The following is a 17,500-nucleotide window of genomic DNA, read 5'->3' as shown; positions in this document are numbered from 1 at the left end:
CCTTCCTTCCTTTCTTTTCCTTCCTTACTTCCTAAGGCAAAGAATATGGCACAAATTTATTCAAATTTGTCCGAATTTGATCGCATATATCCAATTAATAATAATTCACATATACATACGTGATAATATTCTAAAACACAGTGTGTATCTCATAGTATAGAATAGTATAGATACATACATCGCTGTTTTCCTCTTAACTATTTTCTGAGCAAACGGCATGGGAAGAGAGGGGAGAGGAGAGAGGGGGAGGCCGTGGGAGCTGTGGGTGGGAATGATGGTGGTTTAAAAAGAAGAACAAAACAAGCAAAAAAAAAAAAAAGAAGAAAAAAGAGGAAGACCGAGTCAACCACTACCAAACCAACCACCCACTCACCCATCCAGCCAGCCAGCCAGCCAGCCAGCCAGCCAGCCAGCTATCCACCCATCATACACCGACCACCCACCCACCCACCGCCCCCAATGGTAAAACTCTTAACGTTACCGCGCCTGCCAAGGCTACGTTCCCTCCTCCTCCTTCTCCTCCTTCTCCTTCTCCTTTTCCTCCTTCTCCTCATCACTCCCTGTAGTGGAGGAAGCAGCAAGTTTTGAGATGCAGCTCGCGCTCGGAGATATTCGAATGTGCATATAAAGGGGAATAAAGCTCTACGTACGGCCTGCGTTACGGTTTCGTATGTATAAACGCCAGGATACACCGGGTGACCACCAATCCCATCATTTTTATCCGTCCATTGACATTTTTCGTTCTGTCTGATAATAATTACCTAAAAGGATTCTTCCAATCGTTCGATTAAATATCGTCCTACATCGAATACCTCCTGATTCGTTTTCGTATCTTGTATTTTTCACTTACCATACCCTCTCTCTCTCTCTCTCTCTCTCTCTTTCTCCCAGCCACCCCCTTTATCATCCCTCGCCTCTATCTCAAGATTTTCGTCCTGGGTCAATCTAAAACGTAACACACCCAACCTCTACCCCCTCCCATCCCTCTCCACGCGTCGCCTTTCCAGTTTAGTTCTTTTGAGAATATAAGATGAAATAGAAGCGTTGAGAAAAGAAATATCGTACAACGTCGCAGGCGGCAAACGTTTATATTTTACCGGTCACCCGTTAGAGGAAAGACCCGACCTTAATTAAGATATGTATTTATTTTAATTCCAGTCGGACCGTGGAGATGGCCGCCCATAGGATAACACGATTTGCTTACAAGAGGGAGTCCGCATACGTCTATCTTTCTCTCTTTCTCTCACTATCTCCCTTCCTCTCTCTCTCTCTCTCGCTCTCTCTCATTCTCTTTCTCTTTCTCTATCTATCTCTTTCCATCTTCTTTCCTTTTCCTCTTATTTAAACCACCTCTTCTAACCTCCTCCCACAAACTTCTTCTTCTCCCTCGCGTTAAGAGAAATAGAAAGAGAAAAAGAAAAAGAGAGATAGAGAGAGAGAGAGAGAGAGAGAGAGAGAGAGAGAGAGAATGAAAGAAAGAGAAAGAGAGAGAGAGAGAGAGAGAGAGATTTTCAATTCAGGTATAAGAAGACCGACTGACGAAGAGCACCAAGTATAACATAATAAATAAGGGAGAGGGTTGGTAGTGGGCGGGGTGTTTTAGGTTCGTTGGGTGAAGTCTTCCGTTTTGTTTTTAAGTCCACTCGTGCGAATACTTTTTTAAAAGACGCGCCACCACTCCTGCGATCCTGTCTGAGAGAGAGAGAGAGATTGAGTGAGTGAGAGAGAGAGAGAGAGAGAGAGAGAGAGAGAGAGAGAGAAAGAGAGTGAGTGCTCTTCTCACAAAATAAAATTAGGAAACCGCGTATCGTTCCGCGGCTTTGAAAATGTGCGTTTATTATCCCTTTTTTTGTCGTTTTCTACTTTTCCTACTTTTCTTTCTTTCTTTCTTTCTCTCTCTTTTTTTCTTTCTTTCTTTCTTTCTTTCTTTCTTTCTTTCTTTCCTTTCTCTTTTTCCTACTTTTTTTTTTCTTTTTTTCCTTCCATCTCGTTAACCCTTTTACCTCTCCAGCACATTAAAGAACTTCAAGCATCTCCGTTCTTTGTATATTCTTATACTCGACCGTGCTCTCGACGCATACGTAGTCGGCGGTTATCGTTAAAAAATAAAAAACAAAAAAAAAAAAAAGAAAAAAAAAAAAAAGAAGAAAAAAATAAAGAAGAAAAAAAAACAACATAAACAAACAGGATGTAACTTCTCAAAGGAGGAATTAGATACATATACATACGTGATGATGATGGTGATGGTAGTTAGATATCTAATGCGAATCTCTAAGTGCGTACGTACGAATGAATTCGAATTTTGGAATGAAATTTTGTCAGGGGCAGAGGAGGAGAGGGAGGAGGAGTGGGGAGAGGGGGAGGCGGCGATGAGGGAAGAAGAAGAAAAAAAAAAAAAGAAGAAGAAAGAAAAAGTCGTCCAAGAAATAATATCTTAAAGGTTCTCGAGAACTCAGCGCGACGATATATTTTTTAATTAAACGGGCAAAGAGTCCGCGGACTTTTAATTTAAATACAGAGAAAGAAAGAGAGATAGATAGAGAGAGAGAGAGAGAGAGAGAGAGAGAGATATACATACAAACAAACACACACACACACACATTATATATATATATTTATATATATGTATATACTGAAAAGTGGACGAGGATAGGACAGGACTCCATGCCGTGTCCCAGTACGCGGACCCGCTCCGATAAGATCCTGGAAAGAGTTCATCCTCCGTCGTATGGTTCAGAGTGCCTGGTTCCTTAATCTCGCAGTGTGAAGGACGATAATTGATACGAATGGCCGCGAGACGCGGTACGAGAAAGCGTCGGCTAGGAAACCCTTTAAACGTGTTCCCCGGGCCTATAAATTAATAAAGTATTCCAAACTTTATTATGACTTTAATGAAAATAATTATTAAATATTATGCGCCGTAATGTCAAGCTCGCGCAACCACGGAAGACCCAGTCAGAGAGAAAGAGAGAAACAAAACGAGAGAGAGAGAGAGAGAGAGAGAGAGAGAGAGGGGGAAAAGTCAGTGGCAGTAGTACCAACTACAGTTATGACTCGGAGGAAGAGGAAGAGGAGGAGGAGGAGGAAGAGGAGTAGGAGGAGGAGATGGTGATGGTGGTGGAAAAGGAAAAGAAGAAACGGATGGTGGTGGAAAGGGTGGGAGGGAGGGAGGGAGGATGATGGTGGTACCGTAGAGAAAATAGAGGGACAAGAGTGGGACAACGAGGAGAGGATTTCTGCTTCCGTTGCTGGAGTGGCATCGCTCCTGCCACGGCTGGTTTGTTCGCGGAATTAAAATACGAGCTGGCCGTACGTTCTAATTCTAGGGAAAACCGTGACAACGAGACTGACGAAACGGCCTTATATAGTATAGTACGCGACATCCCCTCTCCCCGCCCGCTCTCGATATATTCTACCTTCTTCTTTACTTTCTATTCTTCTCTGACACTTGGTCATACTTCTTTCTCTTTCTCTTTCTCTCTCTCTCTCTTTCTCTCTTTCTCTTTGTCACACTTTCTCTATGTACGACTGTCTCTTCCTCTTTTTTTTCCAACGAAATCGTCGACCCTTTTGGGCACATCGATGGCACGCTCGTCCTACACGACACCACGGACATCCTACCGCTAAAAAAGGCTCGTACATCTTCTGCATTAGCACTCCCCGTTGTCTCTACATCGTTGGGACACGTGCTATCCGTCTTTCTCTCTCACTCTCTCTCTCTCTCTCTTTTTTTCATTGTCTTTCTCTCTCTCTTTCCCCCCCCCCTCTCTCTCTCTCTCTCTCTTTCTCTTTCTGAACGACTCCTTTTTATGGTCAAGCTTTTATTTAGCGACGAAACTTTCGAGGGCTCTCCACGTTTAACGCAACCGCTCGTTTCCTCGTTAACGCGATGACGAACGTGTCGACCAACCACCTCCCACCCTTTCTCCCTCTCTCTCTCTCTCCCTCTCTATCTGCCTCTCTCTCTCTCCCTCTCTCTCTCTCTCTCTCTCTCTCTCTCTTTCTCCCTTATCGTCAAACATCCAGCGACATACTCAACCCTCGTTTTTTTTTTTTCTAAACCGTTGTTACCATTTGCTTTACACGTTATCGTCGAAACTTAACAACTTACAATCTAACCTCCAAGAATGAATATCCTATACGTCGATTCATTTTATATTACCTATTCGAAAACTTTCTTTACTTTGATATAAATAAATAAATAAATAAAGAAAGAAAGAAAGAAAGAAAGAAATAAAGAAAGAAAGAAAGAAAGAAAGAAAGATATAAATAAATAAATAAATAAATAAATAAATAAATAAAAAAGGAAACTTCCCTCGAATAAATTAAAACCCATTGATAACTAATCGAGAATATAATGGATCATACGTTATATATCAATTGTCAATGATATGAAATCGTTTGCTATTGTTATGAAAAAAACAAAAAAAAGAAAAAAAGAAAAAGAAAAAGAAGGAACAAAAGTGAAGAGGAGAATGAAAAAGATGGATGAAAAAAAAAAAAAAAAAAAGAAAGAAAAATAGAGAGACAGAGAGGAACAGAACGGATTTAAGAGAAGAAGAGAGAGAGAGAGAGAGAGAGAGAGATAACAGGAGGAAGAGAAGGAGGAAGAAGAAGGAGGAGATGAATAAGATGGAGAAAGAGGAGAAGGAGATGGAGGAGGGATTTGGTAAGGTCGATGGTATAGCGACGGGCATAGGACGCCGCGAGAAAAGGTTACTTCTCTATTATACAATATAAGGATGATGATACCAACCTACGTTGGTGATGGTACGCGCGGTGATACCGCGGGTATAATTAAAAAATTAACTTTGTACTTAGGTGCGCGTGAGGGGCAGTTAACGAAAAGTTGAAGTGAAAATTCATGTTTTTGAGGTACGCAAAAGCACCGGCGTTATTACCCCTTGGCACACGGTGCTCACAGCCATGCAAAAGCACAAAGCTGATGAGTCGGGCGAAAAGGTCTAAATGCCTTCGTACTCGCTTCCTGCCGAGAATAAGGGTGTAGAGAGAGAGAGAGAGAGAGAGAGAGAGAGAGAAAGAGAAAAAGAGTGGGTGGAGGAGGGTGGTTGGTTAGGTGGAGGGGAGAGGGTGAGAGGGTAGTGGGTGGGGATATGAGTGTGAATGAGGGTAACCTCGCTGGAAGAGAACGGAAGAGGAGCTTGAGAAGTAAGGGGTGGGTAGGTGGGTAGGTAGGTAGGTGGGTAGGTAGGTAGGTTAACACTTTTTAGAGAAGGAGGGGGAAAGATGGAATGGGGTGGAGTGGGATGAGATCGGAGGGTGGAAGAAGGAAGGCACAGGCTACGTTTTGGTACCAACTGAGGCACGGGGGGTTGGGGGTGGGGTGGGACGTATCACCGGTTAACTCGCATTTCTACCTCTATCCCTTTTTAACGCGTGTTAACGTTCACTCACGTGTTATTATATTTCAGGTTGGTTAGGTAGATGTGAGAAAGGCCGCGAGCGCTCGATCCACTCGTTCGCGAGACCCGTATGTACCACCAACCAAGCCAATGAAATTTTCTACGACCTCGTACATATATATATATATATATATATATATATATATGTATATATTATATATAAACGTTAGGTACTTAACTATGTACCAACGATAGACCACCACTACTATCATCAAAGACTATACCCCGTCTTTGCACGTTTTATTCTCTCATTGTTTCTCGTTATGTTACTCGTCTATCGTTTCACTTCTATAATAATGATATATAGAGAGAAAAAGAGAGGGGAAGTAGTAGAAGAGTAGGAGGCGGGGGTGGCGGGGGGGGGGGAGGGGAGGAAGTTGGTTTAGGTGGATTAGCTGAGCCCAACATTTTTCTTTCTTGATGCAGACGACTTTTTTTTCTTTCCTCTTCTATGACGCACTAACCAACGCTACATATGAATTCTACGTGTATATAGAACTCTACTAACTACTGACTAATGTTTATAATGTATCTACCTAAAAGGTACGAGACAACAAGAGATAATATTTCGAAAGGAATAAGACATGCGAAAAGGACGTACTGATGTTGTTCGTTTGATTCAGAAACGAGGAAACCTCGCGATTCTATTCATAATGACTCCGTGACACTTATTATTCGCGAGAAACCGTGTGCATCCTTGATGCGATGACGGAACCACCCCCGGAAAGATCGTCTACCGGCAACCCCGTCGTATTACGATACGGAACAAATTGCACGGTTTTACGTACCAGCGCGTTTCTCTGTAGAAAAAAGGGGAGAGTGTCGGGGGGGGGAGTGGTGGAGGGGGAGGAGAAAAAAAGAATTAAGAAAAAAATGTAAAAAAAAAAAAGAGCAAGAAATCAAAAGAAAATGAACGAGAAAAGGAAAGAAAGAAAGAAAGAAAGAAAGAAAGGACGGAAGGAAGGAAGACAAAACGAAAAAAACGAAAAAGAGAAAGAAAGAAAGAAAGAAAGAAAGAAAGAAAGCAAGTCTTTCTTGACACGTAATCCGTGTAAGCGAAGAAAGATTAGGGAAAGGGGATGGTCGGTGGTTAGAAAAGGCTAAGGGTCTGTTACTCTTCAGTTACCCTTCAATCCTTTGACTCGAAAAAGACACAACGAGCGAGTGATTACATGAGAGAACAAGAGACAGACAGACAGACAGAGAGAGAGAGAGAGAGAGACAAAAAAAAGGGAATAATACTGAATGCGTGTGGCATTTAACGTTTAGCATTTGAAGCTCTCCGAAGCAATGACATTACGAAGGTTGGTATGCCAGAGAGCTGATGTGCATGAGTTGGATGTGAGAGACCGTGGAATAAAAACGAGACGAACGTTTGCTAGGAGGTTGCTAGCTAGCAAGTTAGCTAGCTTAGCTAAGCTAGCTAGCTTAGCAATAGCTCGTGTCGTTTTGCGGGTTCGTCGGAGTCAGGACGTTCAGTTCCACGACTTCCGAGTGGTGCGGAACAGAGGAAAGGGAAACATTTTACACTAGCATTGAGAAAATCCCGCGCGATACACGTCGCATTAACCCCAAATGCATTTTGTGTTTACGAACGCGCGCGTGCACCGTCCCTTTCTCTCTCACTCTCTCTCTCTCTCTTACTCTCTCTCTCTCTCTCTCTCTCTCTATATATATATATATATATATATATATATATCTCTGTTTTTCTCTTTCTGTCTCTCTTTTGCATAGTACTCATTCCTTCTCTTCTCTTCTCTTCTCTTCTCTTCTCTTCTCTTCTCTTCTCTTCTCTCGGCGTACTCTCTTTTTCAAAGAGCGCGAGAGACGAAGGAATGGAGGCTAGAAAGAGGAAACGCGCTCCACGCGGTCCTCTTGCTCTGTGTTTCAGGTGATTATGACATAAATCGTGAAAGAAACCCTTGGAACGTCGACGCTTCAGGGCACCTACTGAGAGAGAAAAAGAGAAAGACAGAGAGAAAGACAGAGACAGAATAAGAGAGACAGAGAGAGAGAGAGAGAGAGAAAGTGAGGGAGGGAGTGAAAGAGAGTGAGGGGGGTGAGAGAGAGAGAGAGAGAGAGAGAGAGAGGATGGATCTTCGCGAGTCTCGTTATTAAACGCGCCGCGGCGGTTAAATGTCGTGGATTCACTTACGAAATCGCCATAGGTGGCTGCTCCTTTTCCTGGACGTACCAACCGCACTCCAAATTTTCACAATCCACCTGCTATCATGTAATAACATCTTTTCTACCGAGTCATATTTGCTCGAGCGTTTTACTCTAAAACGAATTCAACCTTAACTCGTTATCATCTCTTCGTCGTTAACCTAAAGGAATCAAAGGACATTTTTTTCTTTTTTTTTTTTTTCTTTTTTTTTTTTACCCTTTCTCTTTCCTTCTTCTGTTCCTTTTTTTCCCCCTTTTTCTTCCTTCTTTTTTTATGTCCCATACACAAAGTGCTCCTCCCCCTTCTCTCTCTATTCCTCTCTCTCTCTCTCTCTCTCTCTCTCTCTCTCTTTCTCATGTCTTTTGTCGGCAGAAGAAAATACACGAGAGTGTTGAAGATGTATGAAAGAAAAAGAAAACAGTGAGTGAATGCATTGCATAAAAATAAAATATAATTTTATACGGTAGTACTATCTATCTATCTATCTATCTATCTATCTATCTATCTATCTATCTATCTGTCTATCTGTCTGTTCATCTACTCGCTGAGCTGAATAGAAAAAAAAAAAAAGAAAAAGAAAACATTACGAAGGGGAACAAAAAAAAAGAGAAATAAAAGCAAAAATGCTCGCTCGACAATAATTATAATAATAATAATAATAATAATAATAATAATAATAATAATAATAATAATAATAATAATAATAATAATAATTCCATATATATATATATATCATTAAATATATATCGGGTATCGTTTCGTCGTGTATCGTATCGTTTCCAATTACAATCTCGTTACTTCAAAACTCACCGACAACGTTTTATCGCTCGAACGAAAGTACGAAGAGAGCGAAGGGCCCTTTCTCTAGAACGTTGATAGGGTTCCAGACTTCGAAGTTTTGTGTTGCGCGATATACCAACGTTAGTTTCCTAGTGTAATAAGGTGTCGTCTTATCTAATGGGGTCGGCGAGTGCGAGCTTGGAAGAGTGTATTGCTATGTATAATGGTAATTACGCGTTATTAACAAGCCTCGGGGGCGGGAGGGAGAGGGTGGTGGTGGTGTGAAAGGGATGAGGATGGGATAGGGTAGAACGGATAGGACGTAGTGGGAGGAGGTAAGTAAGAGTGGGAGAACTTGGGGGATATGGTGGAGGGAGGTCTTCGGTGATGGTTTGCCTCTTGTCTAATTAACTGAGTTTACAGCGACACCTGCCCCCGTATCACGGCATCTTATACGGCTCAAACCAGTAACTCAAGATTTACGGGGGAAGAAACGTCAGAAAGGGGATGCAAGCTGCTCGCGTCATCGCCAACAACTTCTACATATATACATACATATATACGTACGTACATACATACATACATAGGATATATTCAAGTTAAACAATTATAATGCAATTCAATATTTGTTGATGGAATTTTGTTTTATGAAGAAAGAAAAAAAAAAGAAGAAGAAGAAGAAGAAGAAGGAAAAGAAAAAAATGAAAAAAAGATACTTCTCGAAATATTCCTAATCGATAATATCAAGATGTTAATAGTAAGTGGGAAAATTATTTTTTTCTTTCTTTTCTTTTTTCCTGGAACATCCAAAGGACGATTATTACTCGTGTTGAAAACAATTTTTCTGTATAATAAAGGAAAAAAAAAAAACAAAAAAAAAAAATAAGAAAAAGAAAAGAAGAGTTGGAAATAATTGATGTAATGTAGATCGAAAGATGGGATGGGTGGATGGATGTGGAGGTAGGGTGGGGAGATTGTATGTGGGTGGTTGGGATGAATCGGGTGAGTTTGCGAAAATTCTCCAGAGAAAATTCTCCAGAGTGAAACGAAAAATCCCCAAGGAGAGAGAAGGAATACAATTTCCCTGGCGTCTCTCGTTTGTATTCGAAAAACTACCCTAAACCCTCATCCACCCCCCACCCGGCCCCTTCTGATATTCATTAACCACGATAGGCCGTTATTCTCCTCGAGCGTAACGCACTTTCGTTGCCGGCATTTCGTAACCTTGCATATGCATGCAGATATGTATTTTAAAGCATCGATATCAACCCTCTGAACGTCCAACCCCGATCCCAGTTCCAGCTTCAACCCTCCAACCCTCCAACTTCTCACCCTCTCTGCCGTTTGCCTAACGTTATTCGTCGAAGCTTATATCGCGTTACTTTGGAACCGCTAGCACGATGCCTTTCCAGTCATCCCTTGCAGGAAGAGAAAGAGAAAGAAAAAAAGAAAGAAAGAAAGAAAGAAAGAAAGAAAGAAAGAAAGAAAGGGAGTTGGAGAGGGGTACGATGGACAGATGAGGGTAACACAACATACAATGAATCACCGAAATACTCACACTAACACACACCACACACACACACACATATATATATATATATATATATATATATATATATGAACACAATAGATTTGACAATCGATAAGCGTCATTCGCAAAATAGAAATCTTACTCTTCGGAATGTTTTAATGAAATCCTCATAGAGATAACACCTTATATTCTTTTTGTTTTTTTTTTTTTTTTTTAGATCGCTAACTATCAAGAATAAATGTCATTTTATTTAGCAACTATGTAACGTTGAACTTGAAAGACAAGATGATAATTAATTAAACGTAGGATCGAACGATTTTGTAAGATTGAGAGATAATCGATATATCTCTCTGTCCCTTATCCCTTTTCTTTTCTTCACTTTTTATATTTTCTTCTCTTCTCTTCTATTCTTTTCTTTTCTTTTCTCTTCTCATTGAATAATGATAGATCGACTAATATAATCGTTCTCGAGCCCCGACTCGAAAAATATCCCTCGCATCGAACAATATTCAAATAAGCAATAACGCATTATGATTTATTTATCGATACCTTATATATATACGTTCTAACATGAGAATGGTTCGTTGGGACGTGTGCCTCCATAGGTCGTATGAATATTAACGAGCTCTCGCATACATACATATATATATATATATATGTATATAAATATGTGTGTATATGTGTAAATATATATATAGATATATATACATACATACGTATCTATCTACTTCTCTTCTTTCAGCTTCCTCTTTCAGTGTTACACCTCCTCCACCCCTCCTATCATTCTATTTTGTTGTTATTACCTTCCATACCCTTCGTCCTTCGCGAACGAGTAGCTAAGCGTGTACGTACATCATAGATACGCATTATACGTAAGTATATAAAACATAATAGAAATATTCGTAATCGTATTAGGCTTATAAATAATTTTAAGTAAAAAAATACGAGCTCTATATACATATATATATATATATATATATATATATATGTATTTTATAAATACTTATTAGAAATGTATTATAAACATATCATAAGCACATGTTATAAATATATATTATAAACATATATATTTTTATATTTAATATTATATATGTATTTATATATTAAATACACACACATATATATATATATATATATATATATATATATATATATATAAATGTATATTCCTTTACGTTCCTTCTTGTAAATTCTGATGTCCAATATGTCGAATTATCCAATCGTTCAATCATCACTGTTCAATTAAAAACTCGATTATAATTAAAGATACAAATAATAATTAGATTTATTTATTTGATAACGCTCACATTTTCCTTTCGTTTCTCGTAATCATTTTTCACGTCCTCTCTCTTCGGTGTCACGAGTGATAATAAATGCCTCGCATAAATATATCTAAAACTATCGTACGACGTAAATATACGTTTGCGCGTTACAAGGTGATTTGTATTTTTCTTTTTTTTTTTTTTTCTTTTCTTTCTTTCTTTTTCATTTCTCCTCTCAAACAACGTTGAGGATTCTATAAAAGAGAAGAAGAAAAAAGAAAAAAAAAAAAAAAAAAAAAAAAAGACCAAAGTCCCTCGTTACAGTCTCTTACTCATCCTTAACGTTCTTAAACGTTAATGACGAATAACAAGGAGAGAAAGAAGAAGAAAGAAAAAAAGAAAAGAAAAGGAAAGAAAACAAAATCAAAACAGAAAGATTTATCAAACGAAGAGACACGTGCAAAAGGAACTACCATCAAAATGTATACATCTCGTGGATATATACTCCGCGTAATTAGATATATGTTTACATTCCCGAGGTCGTTCTTTTCGTTCTTAACATGCTCCTTAACATACACACACACACATATATATATATATATTAATTTTATTATTATACTAATGTGTATACATGGATTACGAACGAAGATAAATATCAGACGGAATAGATATCATTGTTATTGTTATTGTATTACGTTGACATTTATCGTAGATATTATTTCATTCTATGTTAGTATGTTCCACGATGTCGAAGCGGAAAGTCGAACGCGGAGAGTTCGACGAAGATTGTTGGTTGAGTGCGTAGATAGGAAATGGATTGAGAAACGGAAAGAGATAAGAAGGGGTTAAACGAGCGACGCCGGTGACAGACGAAGTCGTCGTCGTCGTCGTCGTCGTCGTCGTCGTTGTCGTCATCAACGATGAAGAAGCTAAGAACGAGAACGAGAATTAAAAGGAGAAGATAGAAAAGGAAGAGAACGATTGGTAAATGTCATTAATTGTGACGGTAAAGCTAAGGCAGTTATATTTTCCATCCAATTGCCTCTTAAATTATTACCTTCTAACTAATAACTCACATTAATTTTACGTACGATTTAATGACTTAGACGTTTTGCCACACTAAATGCACATAGGATCTTTAACAAGGTCGTAATATAACGTTGCTTATTGTTACTTACTTTTGTTTCATCTAACTTCTTTATCTTTTCTTTTATTTTTTTTTCTTTCCACTATCCCCACCCCCTCCTCTTTCTCCTCGTTCGTTCTTCTCCTTCACCTGATTCCTCATCCCCTCCACCTCGTCCTCTACGACCATCTCGTGCGACCTCCGAGAGACCCCTAGGCCCCTAACTTAACCGTTCTCTCCCTCCTCCTCCAGAGTATGTCGCTACCAACGTCGAAGTTTAAATTGAATTGAGTTGGCATGGGCACGGCGCGCTAGTTCGCAAAACTATACAACACTATAGTTATCTATATAGATATAGAATGTGTAATGGTATACATATACACGTGTAACGAGGTCGCATAGTAGGATCGTATCCGAAGACCATCGACTGGAGAACGGTATCCTTCACCTCCTCTTCACCCTACTCCTCACCCACCCTCCCACCGATTCCACCTCCACCTTCACCTTCACCTTTTTCGTACATGTGTGTATATATATATATATGTATATATGTATGTATACGTGTTTATGGGACAAGTAATGTTATATAGATACGACAGTTCAACCGGCAACTAACGCGGAAACGCGTTATATAGAAGTCGACCGACTAATACATAGAAACATCCCTTCTACATTCGACCCTCCAAGAAGTAGGGTTGTCTCCTTATTCCTCCCTTTAATGCTTTCACAGTGGCCACTTCACTTTGGCACAACTTACTCGATATCCATTTCCGCACCTGTTCATTCGAACGTTTCAATATATTTATCGATGTATCTATCAATGACTCTTCGCGTTTTATTTTTATTCTTCGATTATGTCGATTGTTATGAGAAATATTTTTAATCTATTAAAATTAACCTGATTGAAATATATATATATATATATATATATATATATATATATATATATAGATGTATTTATATTGATATACATAAGGATTACATATATATGATACATTGGTCAGAGTCATTAGCTAGTTGTGTCGAGATTAAATAACTTTGAGGAGTATTAGAAGACCACAAATTGGTTTGATTAATCTAACGATGGTTGTCTAAATGTGATCATTCGATTCATTCACATTGACATTGACATCGATCGACCAAAATCTATCTTAATGAGATATACATTTCTTCGTTTGTCATTTAATATAATTTCTTTTTCATTCAATATTTACAAATAAGAATATAATTAATCTACGAAATGTATTGTATGTTATTACGTACCATTATTTATCATTCGTACGATAACATTCATTTTATAGATTTTAATTCGTAAACACGTTCATTATTATAATATATAATGTATCAAAGATTTAAAAGATTTAAAAGATTCATTATACATAAATATATATATATATATATATATATATATATATACATATAAATCGTATGTTAAATAATTTTGATCATTGAACAATTGTCATATTAATTAAATCACATAATCCTACATATACATGTTTATGTATATATATATATATATAGATGTATATATAAATGTCAAATGATTGTTGGAAAGAAATTTTTCTCGTTTATACTTTGAACGATATTATCATTGGCCAAATGAGTAAAGCAGCTAAAACCACCACCAGTCGACGTTGGTATAACGTGAGGCAAGAAGGCAGGCACCCTCCAGGCAGTTGCTTAGCAACGTATACGAACCTTCGTACGTGATATCAGTAGGATGAGAAAAGCTTCTCTCTCTTTCTCTCTCTTTCTCCTTCTCTCTCTCTCTCTCTCTCTCTCTCTCTCTTTCTCTCTCTCTCTGTCTCTCTATATATCTATCTATCTCTCTTTCTCTCTCGTACGAATGAAACGCAAACGACTTGATCTCAAACGATACCAATGTTACTAAGCTACTACTACTGCTACTACTTTACTACTACTACTACTACTACTACTACTACTACTACTACTACTACTACTATTATACTAGAGACGCTTTTATATTTTCTCTCCCACCACTTAAATTCATCCGTCCATTTAACTCACCCTCATTTTTATTATTTCGATCGTCCGTTCGATTTGTTATCTATATTTTATATTTATTGTCATTTAAATGTATTATCGTAGAAAACGTCAGAATTCTTATTATTAGGAATATGCGTTGTCCTCCTTCGTAAACATTTCCCTTTCTTTTATCCTTTTTTCTTTTTCTCTTTCTCTTTTCTTCGTTTTTTTCTCTTTTTTTTTTTCTTTTTTTTTTCTTCCTTTTCCTTTTTTTCGCCGAGTAAGGACACTAAACAGACGATATAAACGGATACGTTGATATCCAATATTGAGATTGGTGTATTTTTTTTCTCTTTTTTTTCTTTTTTTTTTTGTAATATGCTAATATGATAATACATACAAATGTTTTCCCCTGTCATAAACTATAGAATTTTCATAAAGGACATGCAAATCTTCCCGATATCGAGTGTCTTTTCATGGCCAAGTTAGGGTTCTTTTTCTCCCTCGAAAGAGATTGATACGTCATATTGCCAAAAGGCAAAAAGGCAAAAGTATCCCGATACACGAAGTTATCCTAACGAGGGAAACCATCGAAATGGTAGGATCAATATATGTATATACATATATACATATATATATATATATATATATATATATATATATACGTATATAAAGAAAAAGAGCTATTATATTGAATTTACTATTTACGTATTCCTTTTTAATATTATATATTATTATTTTATTTTTATTATTTTTATTATTAGAATAAGATAATTTGTTGGATCACATTCTCTATCTCTCTCTCTCTCTCTCTCTCTCTCTCTCTCTCTCTCTCTCTCTCTCTCTTCGTACGATCAACATATTTCTATTTCTCTGTTTATTTTTTGGATCTTATATCAGAAGGAGGATGAGAAAGAGAAGAAATAGAAAAGAGAAAAAATAAAAAAAATAAAAAAAAAAAAAAAAAAGAAAAGAAGTAGAAGAAGAAGAAGAAGAAAAGAGTGAAAAAGTGAAACGTTCCGCAAACGGGGAAACTGCGGACGCAAAATTCCAAGTCCGTCCTACTATCTCCCTTCTCGCCCTACCTTCCTCCTTGTCCTCCCCTCCTCCTCCCCATCCTTTCTCGATATAGTATAAAGCGAAAAAATCCTTCCGTAATAGAATTACTCGGCCCGGAACGGTCGTAAACGTATTCCCAGGGCCGATAGCCATTTTTCTCGGTCAAGGGGCGAATTGGCTAAACCGCACGCGTTTACCCCGAAGACAGATAGTATAGAAAACAACAACAACAACAACAACTCGGGTATCGCCGTCCACTCGACATTCTCTTTTTACCATCGCTGATCTCCTACCAGTCCGGGCCACGGGATGTTAATACTTCACTGGGACTGTCGTCGGACAAAGCAAAACAAAAAAAGAGGAGAAAAAAAGGAAAAAAAAAAAGAAAAAAAAAAAAAAAGAAAAAAAAAGAGAAGGGAAATCGTCCGTACAGGCCAATTTACATCTCCGTTATTCTTATCCGAACGATCGATCCTTTTTTTTGTCCCCTTCCCTTTCTCTTTTTATGTTTCTTTCTTTCTTTTTTTTTTTTATTTTTTTTTTATCCTTTATCATCCACCACCACCAACCCACCTCCTTCACAAATGAATCCGAAATATAAAAGGCGAAAGCGAAAGTATGGTTTCTTTTTTTTTTTCTTTTTTTTTTTCTTGTCATCGCGATAATCGTTACATCGATCGTAAAGCATTTAATTCTTTATTAGACAATATTGTTTATAACGTCGATTAAAATAATCTTAATGTCATTGAAGAAGAGTAGAAGATAGATATAAGAACGATATATATTCTCGAAGATTGTTTTCTCTCGTCAGGTAGCCACATACGTCACGGTAAATCCCACGGGAGATGGGCCTCCTCCTCCTCCTCCTCCTCCTCCTCCTTCTCCTCCTCCTTCTCCTACTTCTATTTCTCTTGGCTTTCCCGTGAACGAGGAATATACCACTCGGTTATAGATCACAACTCACGAGAAAGCAAGAGCGAGAGAGAGAGAGAGAGAGAGAGAGAGACCGTCCAAGTCCCACGGCGAAACGCGGCGAATCAACTTCCGTCATTGCTCGCCATCCAGAACCTAATGCCCGGCATTTCTCTTCGGTCTCCGAACACAAACAGATATACGCGTTCTCTTCGTATGCCGCGAATATCTACCTATCTACCACCTATCTACCTAACCACCTACCTACCTAGCTACCTACACCTACATATCTATCTGCCTATCTTCTATCTATTTCTATCTACCTACAACGTGGGGCTCACTGACCGATTCGACAAATCAAATTGTCGAAGCGACCATTGGAAATCTCTCTCTCTCTCTCTCTCTCTCTCTCTCTCTCTCTCTCTCTCTCTCAGTCTCAATCTCACTCTCACTATCTTTCTCTCTTTCGTTCGTTCGACGCGGAACGAGAATCTCATTTGAGTTATTTCCTTTTTTTTCTTTTTTTCCCCCCTTTCTTTTTTTCTTCTTCCTCTTTCTCCTTCCTTCTTCTTTTCTTTCTTTCTTTCTTTCTTTCTTTCTTTCTTCTTAGAAAGAGAAATCAAAAACATACGAAAGAGCGTAAAACGCTTAAAGAACAAAATGAAAGGACAAAATGAAAGATTTTAAACAACGTTCGTAATCGTGAGGATCAATCGTAAGTAAAAAAAAAAAAAAAAAAAAAAAAAAAAAGAAAGAAAAAAAAGAAGAAACAAAAAAAAAAAGAAACCGCAAGCGCGAAAGATTATACATACTTTTCGCGCGAACGCGCGCGAGAGAGACAGAGAGAGGTAGAGAGAGAGAGAGAGAGAGAGAGAGAAAGAGAGAGAGAGAAAGAAAGGCGAACGAGGGTCCTGATGGAGGTTAAATCGAATATCGCGAATAAAAATCGTTCGTGTGCTTTTTAGAAACAAAAAAAAGAGAGACCAAAACAGATAGAGAGATAGAGATAGAGAGAGAGAGAGAGAGAGAGAGAGAAAAAAGAAGGAAAAAAAAAAAAAGGAAAAAAAAGAAAGAGAGCGGACGCCGTTAGCTGGCGCTAACGCATCGCACTCCATTCGCGCACACTTCTCCTCATCGCATTTCGCGATACCAACCACGAGCACATGAGGGGTTTGTACAGGGTTATAAGGGGATGTAAGGGGGCGGTGGGGGTTGGAGGGGGGAAGCGGGAGAAGCGGTTGAAATGGGGGGTGG

At 38.4% G+C, this 17,500-nt stretch overlaps 1 protein-coding gene across 5 annotated transcripts in view; it reads right to left on the bottom strand.

The window, feature by feature from the left end:
• The window catches only part of LOC118445199 (uncharacterized), a 271,029-nt gene that overhangs the window by 205,475 nt on the left and 48,054 nt on the right, over positions 1-17,500 (bottom strand). The window lies entirely within an intron of this gene.

The sequence above is a fragment of the Vespa mandarinia genome, chromosome 18 (genome assembly GCF_050613455.1).
Source record: "Vespa mandarinia isolate Hongniang chromosome 18, ASM5061345v1, whole genome shotgun sequence".
In the NCBI taxonomy this organism is placed as follows: Eukaryota; Metazoa; Arthropoda; class Insecta; order Hymenoptera; family Vespidae; genus Vespa; species Vespa mandarinia.
Note: the sequence above shows the minus strand (reverse complement) of the source record. Positions and strands in the feature narration are given on the sequence as shown.